The sequence below is a fragment of the Bicyclus anynana genome, chromosome 8, assembly GCF_947172395.1.
Source record: "Bicyclus anynana chromosome 8, ilBicAnyn1.1, whole genome shotgun sequence".
NCBI classification, from domain to species: domain Eukaryota; kingdom Metazoa; phylum Arthropoda; class Insecta; order Lepidoptera; family Nymphalidae; genus Bicyclus; species Bicyclus anynana.
In genome coordinates this window covers 11,674,913-11,685,118 of record NC_069090.1, presented here as the reverse complement: position 1 = coordinate 11,685,118, position 10,206 = coordinate 11,674,913, and the positions used below count along the sequence as shown (strand labels likewise).

General features: G+C 35.5%; 1 protein-coding gene across 2 annotated transcripts in view; it reads left to right on the top strand.

The window, feature by feature from the left end:
* Nucleotides 1–2,638: 2,638 nt before the first annotated feature.
* The window catches only part of LOC112048422 (zinc finger CCCH domain-containing protein 13-like), a 102,137-nt gene continuing 94,569 nt past the window's right edge, over nt 2,639–10,206 (top strand). For both annotated transcript variants that reach the window (XM_052882791.1, XM_052882790.1), the window contains exon 1: nt 2,639–2,879. The gene's annotated coding sequence lies outside the window, so the exon portion shown is untranslated. The remainder of the gene's footprint in view (nt 2,880–10,206) is intronic.

The window sequence follows — 10,206 nt, the reverse complement described above, 5'->3', positions numbered from 1 at the left end:
CCGCTTCCATCTTAGATTACATCATCACTTACCATCAGGCGAGATTGTAGTCAAGGACTAACTTGTAAAGATTTAAAAAAAATGTGTACATCTTAGTTTTCAATTTAATTGAAAATAGATTTTTTTCTTTAATTATCAATGACGGTTTCATGTAATATGAACCATCCTTTCAACCTGCAACCTTTCTTCTTTTGTAGAAGGCAAACGGTCACCTGGTAGATCTCCTACTCATTGGTCGGATCTTATCAAGGAAACAGGAGCCCGCACCTTTTACAGTGCAGTCCAAATAGCTAGCGGTACTCGATGGACGAACATTGTTTATCAAAAGATGACTCGCCAAGGTGATTACGATCCGTCATCGACTCGAGAGAGATCCAGGATCATGAGTTAGAACATATTCCTCTTCAACCGCCCCACGCCATCGTAGTTAAAACTTACTGGCCTGAGGATAACTGAGGACTGGATGATCTGGGTTCCTTGCTAATGCACTCCAGGCTCCAAGGGTAGCACTGTAAAAACTATGAGTTGTATGGATATAACAAAATATTCGTTTCCTGAGCTCAAGGATTATTAATTAACTAAATTGGTCGATAAAACTTGTGCAAGCAAAGCAAGGACAAAAGATAATATTAAGAAAAATGTGTTATATTTAGTAACCCGCGTTCTATTCAATATATTCGAATCGTTCAATTTCTCAATTTTCTATTAGACCATACGCGCTGGTCACGTAGTGCGAGGTGTTGTAAGAATTGTTTGTTGCACAATACCTACAATATGTACCTACATATTTATAAAAAAAAAAATTGCTTTTGTAATACCGATTTTGGAATAGTAAACGCAGTCTACTTAACGTTAATGGATTTTTAATAAGTCAACTTTTTGGCATCATTATTAACGATAACTATCCGTTAGGTAACGGAAAACATTTATTCAGATTTTTGCCAACCTGCAGGTTTATTCACTATCTTCGACATATGCTAGTTGACATATTATATGAAATTGAGATTCTATGAACAAATATCATCCGGTGCCTACTGGTGGTGGTATATCATATAGTAGATAGACTAGCGGACGCCCGCGACTTCGTTCGCGTGAAATTTAGTTTTTCGCAAATCTCTCGGGAACCATTGATGTTTCCGGGATAAAAATGTATCTCAATACCAAATTTCAGCTTTTCGCACCCATTGGAATCGGAGGCAGAGGAGGTCCACTGGGCTATCACGGCTCATAAGGATTAATGACCGGGATCCAGTTGTGGATTTACCTAGGCTAAGTAAGCTGGAGCCTAGGGCGGCAAATTTTAGGGGGCAGCTTTGACTCAAAAACTTTTTCTTTTACAGAAATAAAGAAAATGTAACGATAATTTTAATATTTTAGTCCCATACGCCCTGTACAGTCCTACTAAAATATTAAACTTTTAAATTTCGATGATCGACGAGTTAACGTGCTCTCTGAGACCTGCCTCTCCCCTAAAAGTAAGATGTGGTAAACATTTTTTGCGTACACCAATCATTGGCAAATAATTCTAATGGTAACGCATGAATGTGGAATATTCAGTCGGCGTGCGCCTGTGTGCGTTTACCGAATATCGAGGCCGTATGGCGGGATGTCGACGACGTTACGTCGACTGCCACCGCTTGATACTTTCTATTTAATTATTTTGTAAAGGCGTTATTCTACTAATATTATTGTAAGTTTGGATGATTGTTACTCTTTAACGCCGCAACTACTGAACCGATTTGGCGGAAATTTGGAATGGAAATAGGTTTTACTGGATTAACACAGACTACTTTTTATCCCGAAATTCATAGTTCCCGCGGTATTTGTAAAAAACTGAATTCCACGCGGACGAAGTCGCAGGCTTCCGCTAGTATTTTTTTTATATTCACTACAAGTTAGCCCTTGACTACAATCTCATCTGATGGTAAGTGATGATGCAATCTAAGATGGAAGCGGGCTAACTTGTTAGGAGGAGAATGAAAATCCACACCCTTTTCGGTTTCTACACGACATAATACCGGAACGCTAAATCGCTTGGCGGTACGTCTTTGTCGGTAGGGTTGGTAACTAGCCACGGACAGCCAGACCTGGACCAATTAAGGAAACCTCAATCGACCCAGCCGGGGATCGAACCCAGGACCTTCGTCAAATATATCTACCGCTCATACCACTGCGCCACGGGGGCCGTAAAATACCACTGCGCCACGGAGGCCGTATACTATAAAATAAGGATATTTTCAAGTGTGTAGCTAATGTGATTTTTAACACCAATCCAATTAACTATACGTACAAACTGTTTTACTGCTGTTCTGGTCGCTGGCCGAATTAGGATCGGATGGAAGTTCCTAGTTCCTATGTTCAGCTGTGGATAGCCATCGGATAGTGTAATTATGATGATGACGAAATTATTTTCATTTATAGAAAAACGAAAATGAAAAGCCGATCCAATTTCCTCCAAGCATCTTATTTCATATTCTTTCTCGATAAAGTAGTAATTTCATTAGCTTTGGACCCCGCCGGCGCTCATGTAATAAAAACAGTATACCCAGTTTCTTAAAGGCTCAAGACGATATCGTCGCACTAGCCCAGGTAAAGGTGAGCTCTGCGCGGGCGCAGCGAGTGACGTGTCCCGCACTTCTCTTCCTCCAGTGAACCGCCGACCGTTGCAAGAAATCGACGCGCGTTAACACCACGAACTAATCAACTCATTGGTGATACATTGTGCCTATATCAACTTTTACTTTCTTAAAACTAACTTTTCGAACGAAAAGTTAGCTTTTATCGAACAGTGCCTTCGCCTTGAAAGTTTCTTGTACAGAAAAGTGTTACTTAAAGTTGTGCTTTACAGGATTTGTTGCGTGCTTTTAACGGATCGATCGGTAAGTGTTTTGGTCTAACTGCGGTATAACAGGGGATTGGGTTATTCAAATCGCATGTAAACGGAACATGAAACGAATTTCTCAATAAAGTACCGGATTATGTGAATGTCAATTGTCAGCTTTCGAAAATAATGGGTTACAATTAAATACGTAAATACCCACGTCACTTAATTTATATCAATTTATTTTTGTAAATAATGTTAGCCTATGTTAGACAAATATGACTAGTACAACCAATCGTATGGTTTGTGCTAATATACTAATTAAAGAGACGGGCATCGAACCCTAGACTAGAGGTTGAGACTAGGGTTTGAGTCCAGCTACTTATGCACAGATTTATTAGCCTACTAGCTGCAGCTGCGCGGTTTTACCCGCGTAGTTCCCGTTCCCGTAGGAATACAGGGCTAATATATAGCCTATAGCCTTCCTCGATAAATGGGCTATCTAACACAGAAAGAATTTTTCAAATCGGACCAGTAGATCCTGAGATTAGCGCGTTCAATCAAACAAACAAACAAACAAACAAACTCTTCCGCTTTATAATATTAGTATAGATTATAAGCTATTTAAGCAATTGCCTAGGGTTTTCCCTATAGATATACCAAAGCAGACCGGGAAACAAAACGAGCACACGAAAATTAAACCAATTTTTACTTGTAGTTCACTTAAATATAGGAGAAGATTGCATATAGCATCAAGTAGCTTTAATACGACAGTCTTGGGGTAATCACCTTTTTAGCAAAAATATCTTTATTTAATTTCGAAAAGTCACAATCCTCTCTAAGAACGAGAGTCTGCGACAGCCAGACATACGCGTACCTCTTTATATGATAAAGGCTGAAATATTAAAGCCCATGCTCCTCATGTACCTAGGAACCTACGGTAGCTAGTTAACTACCGTAGGTACCGTAGGTACCGTAGGTACCGTAGGTACCGTAGGTTTAGGAGCTTAGACCATGGTGGCTTTCAAGGGTCCAGATTCTAAATTTTTCAAGTGTAAACGTATTTTTTACATATTTTCTTATGGGATATCAAAAATCATGTCACCAATTGACAGACCCTTAGCTTCGTGGCAACCTTCCTCTAAATACCCTTATGTATGATCTTAAAAGTGTTATAGAAGCTTTGCTGCAATCCTAAATTACTGGTGCCTGTTACTATATTTACTCATATTATTTCCAAGAAAATATTCCAAGATACTCTTTAAACTTGGACTGTTTAGGGTCTGGGCAATAATCCTGACCTTCAAAAACCATCGCAGTCCAAACTCCATGATTGGCTTCCTCACTTATGGTGGAGGCACAGGCTGTCAAATTCTCAGTCTTCATAAAATGGGGGTCTTGCTCTTGCAGGCTCTTCCCATTATGTAACGGAAATTTTCACGTTGTAGGCACTTACGTCTCTACAATGTGCGAACTCTTTTTATACTTGTGTTATAATTTGTATTTGATTACAATGAGGGTAGGTATGCATTATGAAGTGATTTGGCAAATAAGTATTGTAAGTAACTTTCGGTACAATTATTGCTTCTGCAAGCTTATATTTATTTACTTTGTTAACATCTTCTGGCATAGGAAAAAGAAAAATGCTGGGGTAAGTAGTACCTAAGTAAAAAAATCTTCGTACCTAAGTAAAATGGTGAAAATAATTATCTAAGGAATTGAACTAGGTAATGGCTAGGTAGAGAATTTCGTTAAGGGGCGTGAATTTTTATCCTCCTGCTTACTAGTTAGCCCGCTTCCATCTTAGACTGCATCATCATATACCATCAGGTGAGATTGTAGTCAAGGGCTAACTTGTAAAGAATAAAAAAAAAGGTAAATTAGCGCATTTTCATTTAAGTCTCCATTATTTACCTATGTTAACAGAAGAAATATGCGTCAGTAAATAACTTCCATCAATCGTCCATCACAATAAAACATTTAAATCAATACAATAAAACATTTAAATCAAAAATTAAGGTATAAAGAAGATGCTGCTATCTAGATAAATGTTAGAGGAAAACAACATTCCGTAACACTTGTCATCGAATAAGTGTTATGAATTACTAACCAACGTACCATTATAGATACCTTGGTAGGTACCTAATTATATCATAATTGTATGTGTGTTACATTGAATCTCAGCGGATTATATTCAGCGGATGGAATAATTAGTGATATAACTTATACTGGCATAATTATACTCGTACCTTCTTGCCTTTAGAATGCGTATAATGTAAGGTAACTGCCTACTGGAATTATTAATTTTTTTTCATTTAAGTATGTAGTCATCGTTTGCCGACCTTCCTTTCGTGCCTTGGTTTGCATCAGAAGTCGTAGCGCCAAACCCAGTTCGGGTTAATTTAAGATTTTATGTTCCCTAAATTCTGGTGGTAGGCTTTCGTCATGGGTACTTATCATTCTACTGGCATTAGCACACCAACTAGCAGCATAACGTATCGGTATGATGAATTGTAGAAATCAGTCAAGGCATACGGATGGGCCAATTTGATAGCGTTTTTTTAAAAAAATAGTAGGTAATTGATGAAAAGAAAGTCGTCTGCTTAATTATGAATAGGTAACCAAACCATACAAGCCAATTTGAAAATATCAGCATATTTCCTTCCAAAGGAAATGAATTGTTGATACAAAAGTCATACAAAAATAATTGTAAGTTATTATTTTAAATTCGAAATGTTCATTTAAAATTTTGTATGTTAAGGGTTTTCTGTACTTATTTAATCTGTTATCACGTTAATCTCCAGCGATGTTTGTGGAGCATTTTTATGATTGCCACAAGTTATTGCAGTTAAGATTAGATTGTATCAACGAACCGCTCAACCGTCTGCATAACATCGCGATAAATGTTTGCCATTATGTTCACAACACCACTTGCTTTACCTACTTTTTTAATCTCTCTATTGAAATATTTTAGCAAGTAGGTAGTCGAAGCTCTTTGGCATGACCGATCGCGAAGATCTACCATCATAGATAGGAAGGTATAGATAACTATAACTTGTAACCTATGCGCCGTAGGACATTTTTGAATGTTAGGAACGTACAGATGAGATGATTAACCTATAGCAACACCTTGACGACTGTATAATCGCTTACAAAATTTTCAATTATTTGACATTTTTAATATACTGAGCAACCACAGCGCACGTTTTTTACACTTAGGTTTATAATTGTACCTGTGCAAATAACCGCCATTTTGGTTGAACATACTTGCCGGGGTCTATAACTACATATTTCGGAAGCCAAATAGTATCGATATTACCACAGTAAAAATATAGATATTACGGTGTAAGCGTTATGATTGCCAATAAATAATATGCACATCGTGAATCGCAGCAAACTTTCAAGAGTGAAACGAACTGTCACCCGCACCATCCTACATGAAATGGACTGTAGGTGAGCACGTTAAGCCGTCGCTTCCGATCATTATCATTATGTGATGTGATAGTGATCGTACAAGTGGCATACTTTATCATTTCGCCAACCCACATGAGAGGAGTGTGGTGGGTTTAATCGGGCTGATAATATTTTATTCCTATACAAAAGACGCTTAATTGCTGCATCTCTAATCATAATATGCACATCTGGAATGTGTTTTTATCATGATTATATGATCTTTGAAGGTATAAATTAGAAATGTTAGTTATTTAGCTACAATTAAATATATTCAGTATTTTTTGTTTAGACTTTTTTATGTAACACATTCGCCAATGAAAATATTCTCATTTGTATATTTTACTTAAATTCTATATCTCAGATAAACTGTATCAAAACAAGACAATTGTTGCAATTCTCACATCGCATTCCATTTCATTACAAAGAATTAAGAACGCAATCAATAAACAATAACAATAGAAGAATACAAATCGTTCAGTTGTGTGTTTTATAAACAATAAATCACACGAATGGCATTTATAACATTGCATAACTATAGGATTAATGACCTTTGAGCACCTGTAATGACTTTAATATTATTATGCTTTCCAAATTAAGCATCGTGGCTTTATGTTTATAGTGTTACGTCGAAGTATTTTTATGGTTTTATGTATTACGTCTTCAGCTTCGATGGTCTTGTGATTAGCCTATGACGCTTTGGATTGTGACATCCTAGGTTCAAGTCGTTGGTCGAACTATAAATTGAATTGAATTGTTTTCTTTTTTCCAAGAAATTCTTATGCAGCCCTAAGTTAAACAGTTAGCAGTGCCTAAAGTTTTTACAGATATCATGGGTACAATGACAGTCGCCTGTATGACGTTCATAATACGTACTATAATCGTGGCAAACTTTCAAGAGTATAACGAACTGTCACCCGTACCATCCTAATTGAAACGAACTGTAGGAGAGCATGTTAAGCCGTCGGTTCCGATCATTATCATTATGTGTTGTGATAGTGATCGTACAAGTGGCACTATCATTTCGTCAACCCACATGGGGGATGTGTGGAGGGTTTAATCTTAATTAAATTATTTCAATTTTAATATTTTATTCCTATATCTTCTTCTTATAGTGCCATCTCCTATTGGAGGTCAGCAATCATTAAGGCTAATTTAACTTTGTTCACTGCTGCCCGAAAGAGTGATCTGGTACTCATACCAAACCATTGGCGCAAGTTCCTGAGCCAAGATGTACGTCTACGACCAGGCCTATATAAGGGGTGCTTAATTGTTGCATCTCAGGTCATATACATTGATCTGAAGGCCAATAAATATACAATAATAGTACAATGGAATAATTAAGAACTCTGGTATTAGAGGACTTCTTTCATCTTTCTTATCTTGTAAGTAGGTAATGTCTACACAGATGTGGTGAGATCATGCTGAGTTTTATCAGATAAGAGATTTAAATGTTTACAGTTAGCTCCAGTTTGTGATAAAGAAAGATCAAGATGTGAGTGACATCATTGGATTCAGTTGATCGGCCTCGCACCACTATGTCTATACAAAAGACATCAACGGTATCGCGTCACTATAATAAACCCAATATCTTAAAATTATTCCGACATCGATTTTACATGGACGATAAGTTAATATCTTCCTAATTATTTATAAATTATATGTTTTTTATATGTGCAGTTTGTAGAATTTTCGTTGAATTCGAATTCGTTCGAATCTTTATTATTATTGATTATAATTTATCCCCATTTATTTGTATAAAAATTATGAAAATTTTTTTTTTTTAATATTTGCAATTTGTAGCATTTTCACTGATTACTGATTATAATTTGTCATCATTTTAAAGTTCTCGTTTAAATTTTTTCTTTTGGTTTTTGTCAAAATGTGTAAATCCAAATTTATATTTTGTTTTTTTTCTTTCTATTTGTCAATTTTAATTTCTATTATTCGTACGACCTATACTTTTTGCATGCTGTGGCTACCTATAAGTAAAATTATATGTGTTATGCTACCCTTATTTGTAAAATATTTTGTATGTGTTCATATAATTTTGTTGGTGGTCCAAATAAATAAATAAATAAATAAATAAATAAATAAATAAATAAATCAAAATTTGTTCTAGAAACTGTTGATGACGGTCTTTTGAGACAAAAATATCTGAAAATCTGTGTTTTAAATTCAAATTTTCAGTTATTCTTGTGTGAGTTTCTGTTAAAGTACCTATATACTTCATAGGTATATTAGTTATATCCTTTAAATATTACCAAGATTCCCGTTCACCTCTTTAATTAGTCGAGAATACTTTGTATGGATAATGGATATGTACAATAATAGTCGAAGGATCCTTTACCGTAGGGCTATTGGGGGGTGCTTATGTTACCTAATCTTGTACTCGTATTATACCTAATAGGTTGTATGTAATGCTGCAGAACGCTATATATATGTATAATTGTGAGTCCACTTCGCACTTGACTATATTTTTTCTAAAGAAAGTTAATTTCCCGAGAAACAGCTTGAACGAGTGCCGATTAAAACAATTTATCAGTTGTATGCATGAAACAAATTTCCTCATTTCAATTCAATGAAGATTGATCGAGCAATTTGTGCTTGATGGATTGCGACGGGCATGGCATGCGAAAGAAAGTGCAATCGTATTGCAAAAACACTCTTTAAGCTGATATATCAAATGCAAATAATATCTTAATTTAATTATAAGAATTATTGTTACTTTTGATTGTTAATTAATACCGTTGGGGTCTCATAGTGTCGGAATTGTGACCACACACCGGGTAGCGCAGTGCTGATCGACCCCCTACTGGGTGAATCAACGGTATCAAACTGGTCTCAGGAAGTCGCAGCTGGATGTCAGCGGCTTAAGACTGTGATGATATTTGAATTTGAAATATATGAAATATGAATTTGATGATGGAAGCTCATAAAGGAGACCTTTGCCCAGAAGGGGACGTCCATCGGATAATGATAATAAATGAAGGCTGAGTAAAAACTATCTGCAAAATCTTATGAATGCCTATTATTATGACCTTACGCCATTTTTTTCCAAAGGAATAAAATTTTAGCAATAGGAGGAAGAAAAGTTTATTAACTCGTAATTTACACACTTTTTTAATTTTAATTAAGTAAGCTAGTTTAAGTCAAAAGTATATTAAAATTATAAGCTGAACAATAGCGACTACACCGTAATAAATGACTAAATAAACAATACTGATAGTGAAACCAGGTCCAGAGTGCAGTAGGCTATCTTTACGAATACCTATTTAATTAATGCGATTAAATTGTTTTATAATGAATTTTATAATCATGATATTGTGACATAAATTGTGATGCCGTCTAACCAATCAGAATTATTTTGGTTTTTGAAAACCATCGCTTGTAAAATTACCTTGCCGAGCTATAAACTGAACTATACAATTGTAATAATTGCTCCTCACAATAAACAATGTTTAGTTATTTATTTATTACACAAAGAAAACCCTACGTAAGGTAGACCACCCATGCCTGTGGTAATTGTCTTTGCTACATTTCTTTTTGACTCGTTTCTTTTCATTCGCAACAATTCATATGAATTTGAACTCTATTACAACGGACTACGATATGAACTAATTTTTTTTCCACATAACGCAGTTAGAGTTTACAAGGAATTATCGTGGCCATAAATAATGGGCAATACTTTACAATGTCTGCTTTATGTTACAATTGGATTTGAGATATTTTAATGGTAATTTATGTGGGTTTCTGAATTCGTTTTGAAAAATAAATTAGATTCCCTTTGGATGTCTGGAAAATGAATATCGTTATGATAGAGAATGTGAATTTATATTAGAAAGAAGAAAGAAGAAAGAAAATAAGTTTATTCACTTTTTAGTGTCACAAACAGTACATCCTATCTTAGATATTACATGACTGTCTGTGACACC